General features: G+C 37.2%; 1 long non-coding RNA gene across 1 annotated transcript in view; it reads right to left on the bottom strand.

Annotated features, from left to right (window-relative positions):
- Positions 1-3,401: 3,401 nt before the first annotated feature.
- LOC123848449 (uncharacterized) overlaps positions 3,402-13,954 on the bottom strand; it is a 103,377-nt gene continuing 92,824 nt past the window's right edge. The window contains exons 5-8 of the long non-coding RNA XR_010406222.1: positions 8,533-9,497; positions 7,712-7,882; positions 5,628-5,842; positions 3,402-4,694 (exon numbers count right to left, since the gene is read on the bottom strand). This is a non-coding gene — a long non-coding RNA (uncharacterized LOC123848449). The remainder of the gene's footprint in view (positions 4,695-5,627; positions 5,843-7,711; positions 7,883-8,532; positions 9,498-13,954) is intronic.

The raw sequence follows: 13,954 nt of genomic DNA, 5'->3' as shown, positions 1-13,954 counted from the left end.
CCAAAGAACCACCATCATCAAACTTCACTTTCAAGAATTCTGCAAGCTACATAATATATAAATAAATAAGTAAAGAAATAAATATATTAATAAATTAGTATGTAACTAAATGAATGAACAAATGAATGAAGCAATCAATCAATCATTAATAAAAGTACAATGGATGAACCTTAAAATTAGTAGGGTAAGTGGAAGGATTCAAAAATGCAAAAGACCACAAATATGTCTGTATTTGTATATAAAAATGATTTAATTATATATCATGTCTAGAATGAGCCCTCCAATATACTTTAGTCAAGGAATTCCCCACTTTCCATTTTAACTTGAGAAAGATCTGTCTGGTGGGTTTGTGTCACAGGCCATCCCTCCCATTTTCCTGTTCCCTGGTGTTCAAGCAGCAGTTCAGGCTTTCCTCAAAGTGGCGACAAAGAACCATCATCATCAAACTCCACTCTCAAGAATTGTCTGCAAAGTGTAAAATACATACATACATAAATACATAAATACATAAGTAAATAAGTAAAAATACAGTGGATGAACCTTGAAAATAGTAAGCTAAATGAAAGGAGTCAAAAATGCAATAGACTGCAAATATGTCTATATTTGTCTATAAACATGATTCCAATTATATGCAGTATCAGAGAAAGCCCACCAACAGGGTTTAGTCAAGGAATTCCCCACTTTCCATTTCGAACTCCAGAAAGTTTTATGTGGTGGGATGGTGTCACAGACCATCCCTTCCATTTTCCTGTACCTTAGCGTTCAAGCAGCAGTTCAGACCTTTGGCACAAGTTGGCGCCAAAGAGCCACCATCATCAAACTCCATTCCCAACTATTTTCTGCAAGGCGTAAAATACATACATACATACATACATACATACATACATACATACATAAAGAAATGAATAAATAAATAAATGACTCAGTAAATGAGCAAGAAAGCTAGAAAATAAGTAAGTAAGTAAGTGAATAAATAAACTTGTTGAACCTTGAAAATATTCGGCTAAGGAGTCAAACATGCAACAGATCACAAATATGTCCGTATTTGTCTATTAAAATGATTCCATTTATGTATAGTGTCCAGAGAGATCCCACCAATATAGTTTAGTCAAGGATTTGCCCACTTTCCAGTTTGACCCCCAGGAAGTTCTGTCAGCTGGATTTGTGTCACAGACCATCCCTCCCATTTTCCTGTTCTTTAGTGTTCAAGCAGCTGTTCAGGATCTTGCCACAATGTGTCGACAAAGAAGCACCATCATCAAACTCCACTCTCAAGTATTTTTTGCAAGGTGTATAATATATAAATAAAGAAGTAAAATATAACCAACTAAATAAATAAAAATTAATAAATAAATAAGTTAATTAATTAAATGGATGAACCTTGAAAGTATTCAGCTAATGGAAAGGAGTCAAAAATGCAAAAGACAAGATATTGTATGATTCCACTTATATGTAGTGTCCAGAGGGAGTGCACCAATATGGTTTAGTCAAGGAATTCCCCACTTTCCATTTTAACATGAGGAAGTTCTGGCTGGTGGGTTTGTGTCACAGACCATCCCTCCCATTTTCCGGTTACTTAGGATTCAAGCAGAAGTTCAGAATGTAGCCACAAGGTGGCGCCAAAGAACCACATCATCAAACCTCACTTTCAAGAATTTTGCAAGCTGTATAATATATAAATAAGTAAATAAGTATATTAGTAAGTAAATTAGTATCTAAGTAAATGAATGAATGAATGAATCAATCAATAAAAGTAGCATGGATGAACCTTAAAAATAGTAAGCTAAGTGAAAGGAGTCAAAAATGCAAAAGATCACAAATATGTCTGTATTTGTATTTAAAAATGATTCCATTCATATCCATGTCTAGAATGAGCCCTCCAATATGCTTTAGTCAAGGAATTCCCCACTTTCCATTTTAGCCTGAGAAAGTTCATTCTGGTGGATTTGTGTCACAAACAATCCTTCCCACTTTCCTGTTCTAGTGTTCAAGTAGCAGTTCAGGCTTTTGCCACAAGGTAGCACCAAAGAACCACCATCATCAAACTCCACTCCCAAGAATTGCCAGCAAAGTGTAAAATACATACATACATACATACATAGTAAATAAATAAAAATACAATGGATGAACCTTGAAAATAGTAAGCTAACAGAAAGGAGTAAAAAATGCTATAGACTGCAATATGTCTATACTTGTCTATAAAAATGATTCTAATTATATGCATTATCTAGAGAAAGCTCACCAATACAGTTTAGTCACAGAATTCCCCACTTTCCATTTTGAACTCCAGAAAGATTTATGTGGGGGGTTTGTGTGACAGAGCATCCCTCCCATTTTCCTCTTCCTTAGGGTTCAAGTAGCAGTTCACACTTTTGGCAAAAGGTGGCGCCAAAGAACCACCATCATCAAACTCCATTTTCGACTCTTTCTGCAAGGTGTAAAATACACAATTATAAATAAATGAATGAATGAATGAATGAATGAAGCAGTAAATGGGTAAGTAAGAAAGCTAGAAAGTAAGTAAGTAACTAAATAAATAAAATGGTTGAATCTTGAAAATATAGACTAAGTGAAAGAAGTAAAAAAATGCAACAAATCATAAAAATGTCTATATTTGTCTACAAATATGATTCCATTTATGTGTAGGGTCCAGAGAGAGTCCACCAATATGGTTTAGTCAAGGAATTGCTCACTTTCCAGGTTGACCTCCAGGAAGTTCTGTGTGGTGGGGTTGTGTCACAGACCATCCCTCCCATTTTCCCGTTCCTTAGTGTTCAAGCAGCAGTTCAGGATCTTGCCACAAGGTGGCGCAAAGGACCACCATCATCAAACTCCACTCTCAAGTATTTTTTGCAAGGTGTATAATATATAAATAAAGAAGTAAAAATTAAATAAATAAATAAACAAATAAAATGGATGAACCTTGAAAGTATTCAGCTAATGGAAAGGAGTCACAAATACAAAAGACCAGATATTGTGTGATTCCACTTATATGTAGTGTCCAGAGAAAGCACACGAATATGGTTTAGTCAAGGAATTCCCCACTTTCCATTTTAACCTGAGAAAGTTCTCTCTGGTGGGTTTGTGTCACAGACCATCCCTCCCATTTTGATGTTACTTAGGATTCAAGCAGCAGTTCAGACTGTACCCACAAGGTGGCAACAAAGAACCACCATCATAAAACTCCACTTTCAAGAATTCTGCAAGTTGTATAATATATAAATAAATAAGTAAATTAATAAGTATATTAATAAGTAAATAAGCATGGAAGTAAATGAATGAATGAATGAATGAATGAATGAATGAAACAATCATTCAATAAATAAATGTATAATGGATGAACCTTAAAAAGGAAGTGATGTAAAAGGAGTTAAAAATGCAAAAGAGAACAATATGTCTGTATTTGTATATAAAAATCATTCCATTTATACGCCATGTCTAGAATGAGCCCTCCAATATGCTTTAGTCACGGAATTCCCCACTTTCCATTTTGAACTCCAGAAAGATTTATGTGGTGGGTTTGTGTCACAGACCATCCCTCCCATTTTCCTGTTCCTTAGTGTTCAAGCAGCAGTTCAGGCTTTTGCCACAAGGTGGCGCAAGAGACCCAACATCATCAAACTCCATTCAAGTATTTTTTGCATGCTGTATAATATATAAATAAATAAGTACAAAATAAATAAATAAACGAATAAATAAATAAAATCAATGTACCTTGAAAATATTCAGCTAAGTGAAAGGAGACCAAAATGCAAAACACCACATATTGTATGATTCCACTTATATGTAGTGTCCAGAGAGATCCCACCAATATGGAATTCCCAACTTTCCATTTTGACCTCCACAAAGTTCTGTGTGGTGGGGTTGTGTCACAGACCATCCCTCCCATTTTCCCGTTCCTTTGTTTGCAAGCAGAAGTTCAGGTTTTTGCCACAAGGTGGCGCCAAAGAACCACCATCATCAAACTCCACTCTCAAGAATTGTCGGCACAGTGTAAAATACATACATACATACATACATAAATACATACATAAATACATAAGTAAATCAATAAAAATACAATGGATGAACTTTGAAAATAGTAAGTTGAGTGAAAGGAGTCAAAATGCAAAAGACCACAAATATGTCTATATTTGTCTATAAAAATGATTTCAATTATATGCAGTATCCAGAGAAAGCCCACCAATAGGGATTAGTCAAGGAATTCCCCACTTTCCATTTCAAACTGCAGAAAGTTTTATGTGGTAGGGTTGTGTCACAGCCCATCCCTCCCATTTTCCAGTTCCTTAGTGTGCAAGCAGCAGTTCAGAGTTTTGCCACAAGGTGGCGCCAAAGAACCACCATCATCAAACTCCATTCTCAACTATTTTCTGCAAGACATAAATAAATAAATAAATAAATAAATGATATGGTTGAACCTTGAAAATATTCAGCTAAGTGAAAGGAGAAAAAATGCAAAAGTCTACATATTGTATGATTCCACTTATATGTAGTGTCCAGAGAGAGCCCACCAATATGGTTTAGTCAATGAATTCCCCACTTTCCATTTTGACCCCCACAAAGTTTTGTGTGGTGGAGTTGTGTCACAGGCCATTCCTCCCATTTCCTGTTCCTTAGCGCTCAAGCAGTAGTTTAAGCTTTTGCCTCAAGGTGGTGCCAAAGATTCACCATCATTAAACACACTCAAGAATTGCCTGCAAAGTGTAAAATACATAGATATATAACTACATATATAAGTACATAAATACATAAGTAAGTAAATAAAAATACATTGGATGAACCTGGAAAATAGTAGGCTAAGTGAAATGAGTCAAAAATGCAATAGACTGCAAATATGTGTATATTTTTCTATAAAAATGATTCCAATTATATACAGTATCAGAGAAAGCCCACCAATAGGGTTTAGTCAAGGAATTCCACACTTTCCATTTCGAACTCCAGAAAGTTTAATGTGGTGGGTTTGTGTCACAGACCATCCCTTCCATTTTCCTGTTCCTTAGTGTTCAAGCAGCAGTTTAGACTTTTGCCACAAGGTGGCGCCAAAGAACCACTATCATCAAACTCCATTCCCAACTATTGTTTGCAAGGTGTAAAATACATACATACATACATAAATGAATGAATGAATTGGCAAATAAGTAAGCAACTAGGAAAGCTAGAAAGTAAGTAACTAACTAAATAAACTGGTTGAACCTTGAAAGTATTAGGCTAAGTGAAAGGAGTCAAAAATGCAACAGGTCATAAATAAGTCTGTATTTGTCTCTAAAAATGATTCCATTTATGTGTAGTGTCCAGAGAGAATGCAACAATATAGTTTAGTCAAGGGATTGACCACATTCCAGTATGACTTCCAGGAAGTTCTGTGTGGTGGGTTTGTGTCACAGACCATCCCTCCCATTTTCCTGTTCTTTAGTGTTCAAGCAGCTGTTCAGGATCTTGCCGCAAGGTGGCGCCCAAGAACCACCATCATCAAACCACTCCCAAGTATTTTTTGCAAGGTGTAATATATATAAATAAAGACGTAAGATAAATAAATAAATTATTGAATTAAATGGATGAACCTTGAAAGTATTCAGCTAATAGGAGTAAAAAATGCAAAAGACCAGATATTGTATGATTCCACTTACATGTAGTGTCCAGAGAGAGCACATGAATATGGTTTAGTCAAGGAATTCCCCACTTTGCATTTTAACATGAGAAAGTTCTGTCTGGTGGGTTTGTGTCACAGACCATCTCTCCCATTTTGCGGTTACTCAGGATTCAAGTTGCAGTTCAGACTGTAGCCACAAGGTGGTGCCAAGGAACCACCATAATCATACTTCACTTCTAAGAATTTTGCAAGCTGTATAATACATAAATAAATAAGTAAATAAATAAGTATTCAAAAAGTAAATTTGTAAGTAAATGAATGAATGAAAGAATGAAACAATCAATTAATTAATCAATAAAAGCAGAATGGATGAGCCAAAAAATAGTAATCTAAGTGAATTGCATCAACAAAGCAAAAGACCACGAATGTGTCTATATTTATAAAAATGATTCCGTTTATATTCCATGTATAGAATGAGCCCTCCAATATGCTTTAGTCAAGGAATTCCCCACTTTCCATTTTAACCTGAGAAAGTTCTGTCCAGTGTGTTTGTGTCACAGACCACCCCTACCATTTTCTTAGTGTTCAAGCAGCAGTTCCGACTTTACCACAAGGTGGCGCCAAAGAACCACCATCCTAAACTCTTAACTGTCAGCAAGGCGTATAATATATAAATAAATAAGTAAATAAGTAAATTAGTATGTGAATGAATGAATGAATGAATGATTCCATCAATAAATCAATAAAAATACAATGGATGAACCTTGAAAATAATAAGCTAAGTGAAAGGAGTCAAAATACAAAAGACCACAAATATGTCTATATTTGTCTATAAAAATGATTCAATTTATATGTCATGTCCAGAAAGAGCCTTCCAATATATGTAGTCAAGGATCCCCACTTTCCATTTTAACCTGAGAAAGTTCTGTCTGGTGGGTTTGTGTCACAGACCATCCATCCCATTTTCCTATTCATTAGTGTTCAACCAGCAGTTCAGGCCTTTGCCACAATGTGGTGCCAAAAAACCACCATCATCAATCTCACTCTCAAGTATTTTCTGCAAGGTGTAAGATAATAAATAAATAAATAAATAAATAAATAAATAAATAAATAAATAAATAAATAATTGAATCATTAAATAAGTAAGAAACCTTGAAAGTAAGTAACTCTCTAACTAACTAAATAAACTGGTTTTATGTTGAAAATATTAGGCTAAGTGAAAGGTGTCAAAAATGCAACAGATCATAAATATGTCTATATTTGTCTCTAAAAATGATTCCATTTATGGGTAGTGTCCAGAGAGAGCCCACCAATATGGTTTAGTCAAGGATTTCCCCACTTTCCATTTTGACCCCACAAAGTTCTGTGTGGTGGGTTGGTGTCATAGACCATCCCTCCCATTTTCCTGTTCCTTAGGGTTCCAACAGCATTTCTGGCTTTAGCCACAAAGTGGCGCCAATGAACCACATCATCAAACTCTACTTTCAAGAATTATCTGCAAGGTGTATAATATATAAATAAATAAGCAAATAAATAAATAATAAATTAATAAGTAAATTAGTATGTACATTAATGAATGAATGAACGAACGAATGAATCAATCAATCAATCAAAATACAATGGATGAAACTTGAAAATAGTAAGCTAAGCGAAATGAGTCAAAATACAAACTACCACAAATATGTGTATATTAGTCTATAAAAATGATTCAATTTTTATGTTGTGTCCAGAAAGAGCCTTCCGATATGTTTAGTCAAGGATCCCCACTTTCCATTTTAACCTGAGAAAGTTCTGTCTGCTGGGTTTGCATCACAGACCATCCCTCCCATTTTCCTATTCATTAGCATTCAAGCAGCAGTTGAGGCTTTTGCCACAAGGTGGCGCCGAGGAACCACCATCCTCAAACTCCGCTCTCAAGAATTGCCTGCAAGGTGGAAAATACATGCATACATACATACATATACATAAATAAATAAATACGTAAGTAAATAAATAAAAACACAATGGATGAACCTTGAAATATTCAGCTAAGTGAAAGGATGCAAAAGTGCGAAAGACCAGATATTGTATGATTCCACTTATATCTAGCATCCAGAGAGAGAGCTCAACAATATGGCTTACACAAGGAATTCCTCTGTTTCCATTTTGTCCAGCAAGTTCAGTGTGGTGGGTTTGTGTCACAGACCATCCCTCCCATTTTCTTCTTCCTTAGGGTTCAAGCAGCAGTTCAGGCTTTCGTCACAATTTGGTGCCAAAGAACCACTATCATCAAACTCCACTTTCAAAAACAGTCTGCAAGGAGTATAATATATAAATAATTAAGTAAATCAATAAGTAAATTATTATGTAAATAAATGAATCAAGCAATAAAAATACAGTGGATGAACCTTGAAAATAGTAAGCTAGTTGAAAGGAGTCAAAAATGCAAAAGACCACAAATATGTCTACATTTGTCTATAAAAATAATTCCATTTATATGTTGTGTCCAGAAAGATTCCTCCAATATGCTTTAGTCAAGGCATTCCACACTTTCCATTTTAACCTGAGGAAGTTCTGTTTGGTGGTTTTGTGTCACAGACCATCCGTCCCATATTCCTGTTCCTTAGTGTTCAATTAGCACTGCAGGGTCTTGCCACAAGGTGGCACCAAAGAACCACCTTGATCAAACACCACTCTCAAGTATTTTCTGCAAGGTGTAAAATACATACATACATACATACATACATGCATCAGTAAATAAGTAAGTAAGTAAATGAAAAGCAAGAAAGTAAGTAACTAACAAGATAAATAAACTGAATAAACCTAAAAAATATTAGACTAAGTGAAAGAAGTAAAAAATGCAACAGACCACAAATATGTCTATATTTGTCTATAAAAATGACTCCATTTATATGTAGTTTCCAGAGAGCCCACCAATATGGTTTAGTCAAGGAATTACCCACTTTCCATTTTGACCTCCAGAAAATCTGCCTTGTTGGTTTGTGTCACAGACCATCCCTCATATTTTCCTGTTCCTTAGTGTTCAAGCAGGAGTTCAGGCTTTGACACAAGGTGGCGCCAAAAAACCACCATCATCAATTCCACTCTCAAAGAGTTTTCTGTAAAGGGTAAAATACATACATACATATATACATATACATAGATAGATAGGTAAATAAGCAAGATAGTAACTAACTAACTACCTAAATAAATAAATAACATGGATGAACTTTGAAAATATTAAGCTAAGTGAAAGGAGACAAAAAGGCAACTGACTTCAAATATGTCTATATTTGCCTAGAAAAATGATTCTATTTATATGCCATGTCTAGAATGAGCCCTCCAATATGCTTTAGTCAAGAAATTCCACACTTTCCACTTTAACCTGAGAAAGATCTGTCTGGCGGGTTTGTGTACAGACCATCCCTTCCATTTTCCTGTTCTGTAGTGTTTTAGCAGCAGTTAAGGCTTTTGCCACAAGGTGGCGCAAAGAACCACCATCATCAAACTCCACTCTCAAGAATTGCCTCAAGGTGTAAAATATATACATACATTCATACATACATACATAAATACATAGAGAAATACATAAGTAAATAAATAAAAAATAAAATGGATAAACCTTGAAAATAGTAAGCTAAGCGAAAGGAGTCAAAAATGCAAAAGACCAGATATTGTATGATTAGACTTAGATATTGTATGATTAGACTTATATGTAGTGTCCAGGGAGAGCACCCCAATATGGTTTAGTCAAGGAATTCTGCACTTTCCATTTCAAAATGGAAACTCCAGCAAGTTCTGTGTGGTGGGTTTGTGTCACAGACCATCCCTCCCATTTTCCTCTTCCTTAAGGTTCAAGCAGCAGTTCAGGCTTTCTCCACAATTTGGCGCCAAAGAACCATCATCAAACTCCACTTTCAGAAACAGTCTGCAAGGAGTATAATATATAAATAAATAAGTAAATCAATAAGTAAATTATTATTTAAATAAATGAATGAATCAATCAATAAAAATACAGTGAATGAACCTCAAAAATAGTATGATAATTGAAAGGAGTCAAAAACGCAAAAGACCACAACTATGTCTATATTTGTCTATAAAATAATTTATTTATATGTAGTGTCCAGAAAGAGCCCTCCAGTATGGTTTAGTCAAGGAATTCCACACTTTGCATTTTAACCTGAGAAACTGCTGTCTGCTGTCTGGGTTTGTGTCAGAGACCATCCCTCCCATTTTCCTGTTCCTTTGTGTTCAAGCAGCACTTCAGGCTCTTGTCAAAAGGTGGCGCCAAAGAACCACCATCATCAAACTCCACTCTCAAAAATTGCCTGCAAGGTGTAAAATACATACATACATACATACATGAATATATAAATAAATACATAAGTAAATAACAATTCAGTGGGTGAACCTTGAACATAGTAAGCTAAGTGAAAGGTGTCAAAAATGGAAAAACCACATATTGTTTGATTCCACTTATTAGTAGGGTCCAGAGAGGGCCCACCAATATGGTTTGGTCAAGGAATTCCCCACTTTGCACTTTGAACTCCAGCAAGTTCTGTGTGGTGGGTTTGTGTCACAGACCATCCCTCCCATTTTCCTATTCCTTAGGGTTCAAGCAATAGTTCAGGCTGTAGTCACAAGGTGGCGCCAAAGAACCACCATCCTCAAACTCCACTTTTAAAAATTGCCTGCAAGGTGTAAAATACGTACATACATTCATACATATATACTTATATAAATAAATTACTAAGTACGTAAGTAAATACATAAAAAATACATAAGCAAATAAAAATAAAATGGATGAACCTTGAAAATAGTAAGCTAAGTGAAAGGAGTCAAAAATGCAAATGAGAAAAGATGGAGAAGGAGTAAGGGACCCTATTCCAACCAGTCCCCGGAATTGAGCTGGATATCTACCAGACCACTCTGAACACCCACAAAATCAGCCTGAGATGTAAGAAGATAGATCTGGATCTCTACAAACAGAATATCGCAGGCGGTTGGTTTCGAGGCACGAAGTGGGGAGCCGTGATTCTGCGGGCAGATATCAGAGGATAAATGGCAGGGGGAGGGAGCCTGGCCATGGGGATCCTACACCACCGGTGAGCGATAACCTCTTGCACTGGGGACGGGGCACAGACTCGCAGATTGGTAGTGGTGGGGAAAGGACTTTAGGGCAGCCCCCAGGACAGAAGCTGGAGTGCACGGGTGACCTGGGGGTGGCTGGCAGTTCTAGAAGCACAAAGGGCAGAGACGAGCCTGACCTGGACGCAAGGACTGGGAGCGCTGCTGAGGGGCGCACAAACCTGGACTGCAGTTTATAGCAGCACAGACAAAAACGGAGAGAGTGTGGCCTGGAGAGCTCACTGAAGAAGAGATTGCGATCTCTCTGCTCTGAGGCAGAGAGGAATCTTCTGCTCTGACTCTCCGAAAAGACGTGGAAAGCCACCAGGGAAAGCCACCAGAGAAAAAAAGCCCCAAAAAAACAATTTTCCCTGAGCCCATCCCCTGCCACAGGGGGCAGGGCAACTCTGCTCAAACAGGGTTGCCCAAGTAACAGTGCAGCAGGCCTCTCCCGCAGAAGACAGGCTGGGAAAACAAGAGGCCAGCAACCCTAAGGTCCCTAGAAAACAGGTGCATCTTGCTTGGGTCGTGGTCAATAATTTGGACTCTATACATTCCCTCAGCCACCCCTCAACAGAATTAGGAGGAGGAACCCCCAAAATAGGAAAAACTCAGAGATTATGACTTATGCAGCAGATTTACAAATGGATGCAGATATAACCAAGATATCGGAGATGGAATTCAGGCTAGCAATTGTGAAGACAATAGCTACAATGGAGAAATCAATTAATGGCAACATAGAGTCTCTAAGGCCAGAAATGAAAGTGAATTGGCAGAATTTAAAAATGCTATCAATGAGATCTAATCTAATCTAGATAATCTAACAGCTAGGGTAAGTGAGGCAGAAGAACAAATTAGTGACATGGAAGACAATTTAATAGATAAAAAGGGAAAAGAGGAGGCCAGGGAAAAACAACTCAGAATCCATGAAAATAGAATCAGAGAAATAAGTGACACCATGAAACGTTCCAATGTCAGAATTACTGGAATCCCAGAGAGGGTGGAGAGAGAGAGAGAGGACTAGAAGATATATTTGAGCAAATCGTAGCTGAGAACTTCCCTAATCTGGGGAATGAAACAAACATTCATGTCCTAGAGGCAGAGAGGACCCCTCCCAAGATCAAGGAAAACAGGCCAACACCCCGGCATGTAATAGTAAAATTCGCAAAACTTAGAACCAAGGAAACCATCTTAAGGGCAGTTGCGGGAAGAGATTCCTTACGTACAGAGGGAGGAACATCAGAATAATGTCAGACCTATCCACAGAAACCTGGCAAGGCAGAAAGGCCTGGCAAGACATATTCAGGGTACTAAATGAGAAGAACATGCAGCCAAGAATACTTTCTCCAGCAAGGCTGTCATTTAGAATGGATGGAGAGATGTGAGCTTCTAAGACTGGCAGAAACTGAAAGAATATGTGACAACTAAGGCAGCTCTGCAAGAAATATTAAGGGGGGTTTTATAAAAGGAGAAAGACCCCAAGAGTGATATACAACAGAAATTTACAGGGACTATCGGGCGCCTGGGTGGCTCAGTTGGTTAAGCGACTGCCTTCGGCTCAGGTCATGATCCTGGAGTCCCGGGATTGAGTCCCGCATCGGGCTCCCTGCTCAGCAGGGAGTCTGCTTCTCCCTCTGACCCTCCTCCCTCTCATGCTCTCTGTCTCTCATTCTCTCTCTCAAATAAATAAATAAAATCTTAAAAAAAAAAAGAAAGAAATTTACAGGGACTATCTATAAAAACAACATCTTCACAGGCAAAATGATGACAATTAATTCATATCTTTCAATAATCACTCTCAACGTGAATGGCCTAAATGCTCCCATAAAACGGCACAGGGTTGCAGATTGGATAAAAAGACAGGACCCATCCATATGCTGTCTACAAGAGACTCATTGTGAACCTAAAGATACATCCAGACTGAAAGGGAAGGGATGGAGATCCGTCTTCCATGCCAGCGGACCTCAAAAGAAAGCTGGGGTAGCAATTCTTATATCAGACAAATTAGATTTTAAATTAAAGTCTGTAGTTAGAGACACAGAAGGACACTATATCATTCTTAAAGGGTCTATCCAACAAGAAGATCTAACAATTGTAAATATCTATGCCCCCAACATGGGAGCAGCCATCTACATAAGCCAACTGTTAATCAAAATAAAGAGTCATATTGATAACAATATGTTAATTGTAGGAGACCTCCACTCTCAGCAACGGACAGATCATCTAAGCAGAAAATCAACAAAGAAAGAAGAGCTTTGAATGACACACTGGACCAGATGGACCTCATAGATATATACAGAACATTCCACCCTAAAACAACAGAATACTCATTCTTCTCGAGCACACATGGAACTTTCTCCAGAATAGACTACATACTGGGTATGTATTATTATTCCCTGCATATTCTCAGACCATAATGCTTTAAAACTGGAACTCAAACACAAGAAAAAATTTGGCAGAAATTCAAACACTTGGCAGCTAAAGACCAGTCTGCTCAAGAATGTTTGGGTCAACCAGGAAATCAAAGAAGAACTTAAACAATTCATGGAAAACAATGAGAATGAAAACACATCGGTCCAAAACCTATGGGATACTGCAAAGGCAGTCCTAAGGGGAAGTACATAGCCATCCAAGCCTCACTCAAAAAAATAGAAAAATCCCGAATTCACCAACTAACTCTACACCTTAAAGAACTAGAGAAAAAGCAATAAACCACGCCTAAGCCACGCATTAGAAGAGAAATAATTAAAATTAGAGCAGAAATCAATGAATTAGAAACCAGAAACACAGTAGATCAGATCAACGAAACTAGAAGTTGGTTCTTTGAAAGAATTAATAAGATCAGTAAACCACTGGCCAGACTTATCCAAAAGGAAAGAGAAAGGACCCAAATTAACAAAACTATGAATGAAAGGGGAGGGATCATGACTAACACCAAGGAAATAGAAACAATTATTAGAAATTATTATCAACAACTATATGCCAATAAACTGAGCAATCTGGATGAAATGGAGGCCTTCCTGGAAACCTATAAGCTGCCAAGACTGAAACAGGAAGAAATGGACAACCTGAATAGGCCAATAACCAGTAACGAGATTGAAGCAGTGATCAGAAACCTCCCAAAAAACAAGAGTCCAGGGCCTGATGGATTCCCTGGGGAATTCTACCAAACATTCAAAGAAGATATAATACCTATTCTCCTGAAGCTGTTTCAAAAAGTAGAAACAGGAAGAAAGCTTCCAGACTCATTCTATGAGG

This window comes from Mirounga angustirostris, unplaced genomic scaffold, assembly GCF_029215605.1.
Source record: "Mirounga angustirostris isolate CCGP_5_RB_7025 unplaced genomic scaffold, mMirAng1.0.hap1 SCAF_11, whole genome shotgun sequence".
Taxonomy (NCBI): domain Eukaryota; kingdom Metazoa; phylum Chordata; class Mammalia; order Carnivora; family Phocidae; genus Mirounga; species Mirounga angustirostris.
This window is presented reverse-complemented; position numbering and strand designations above follow the sequence as displayed.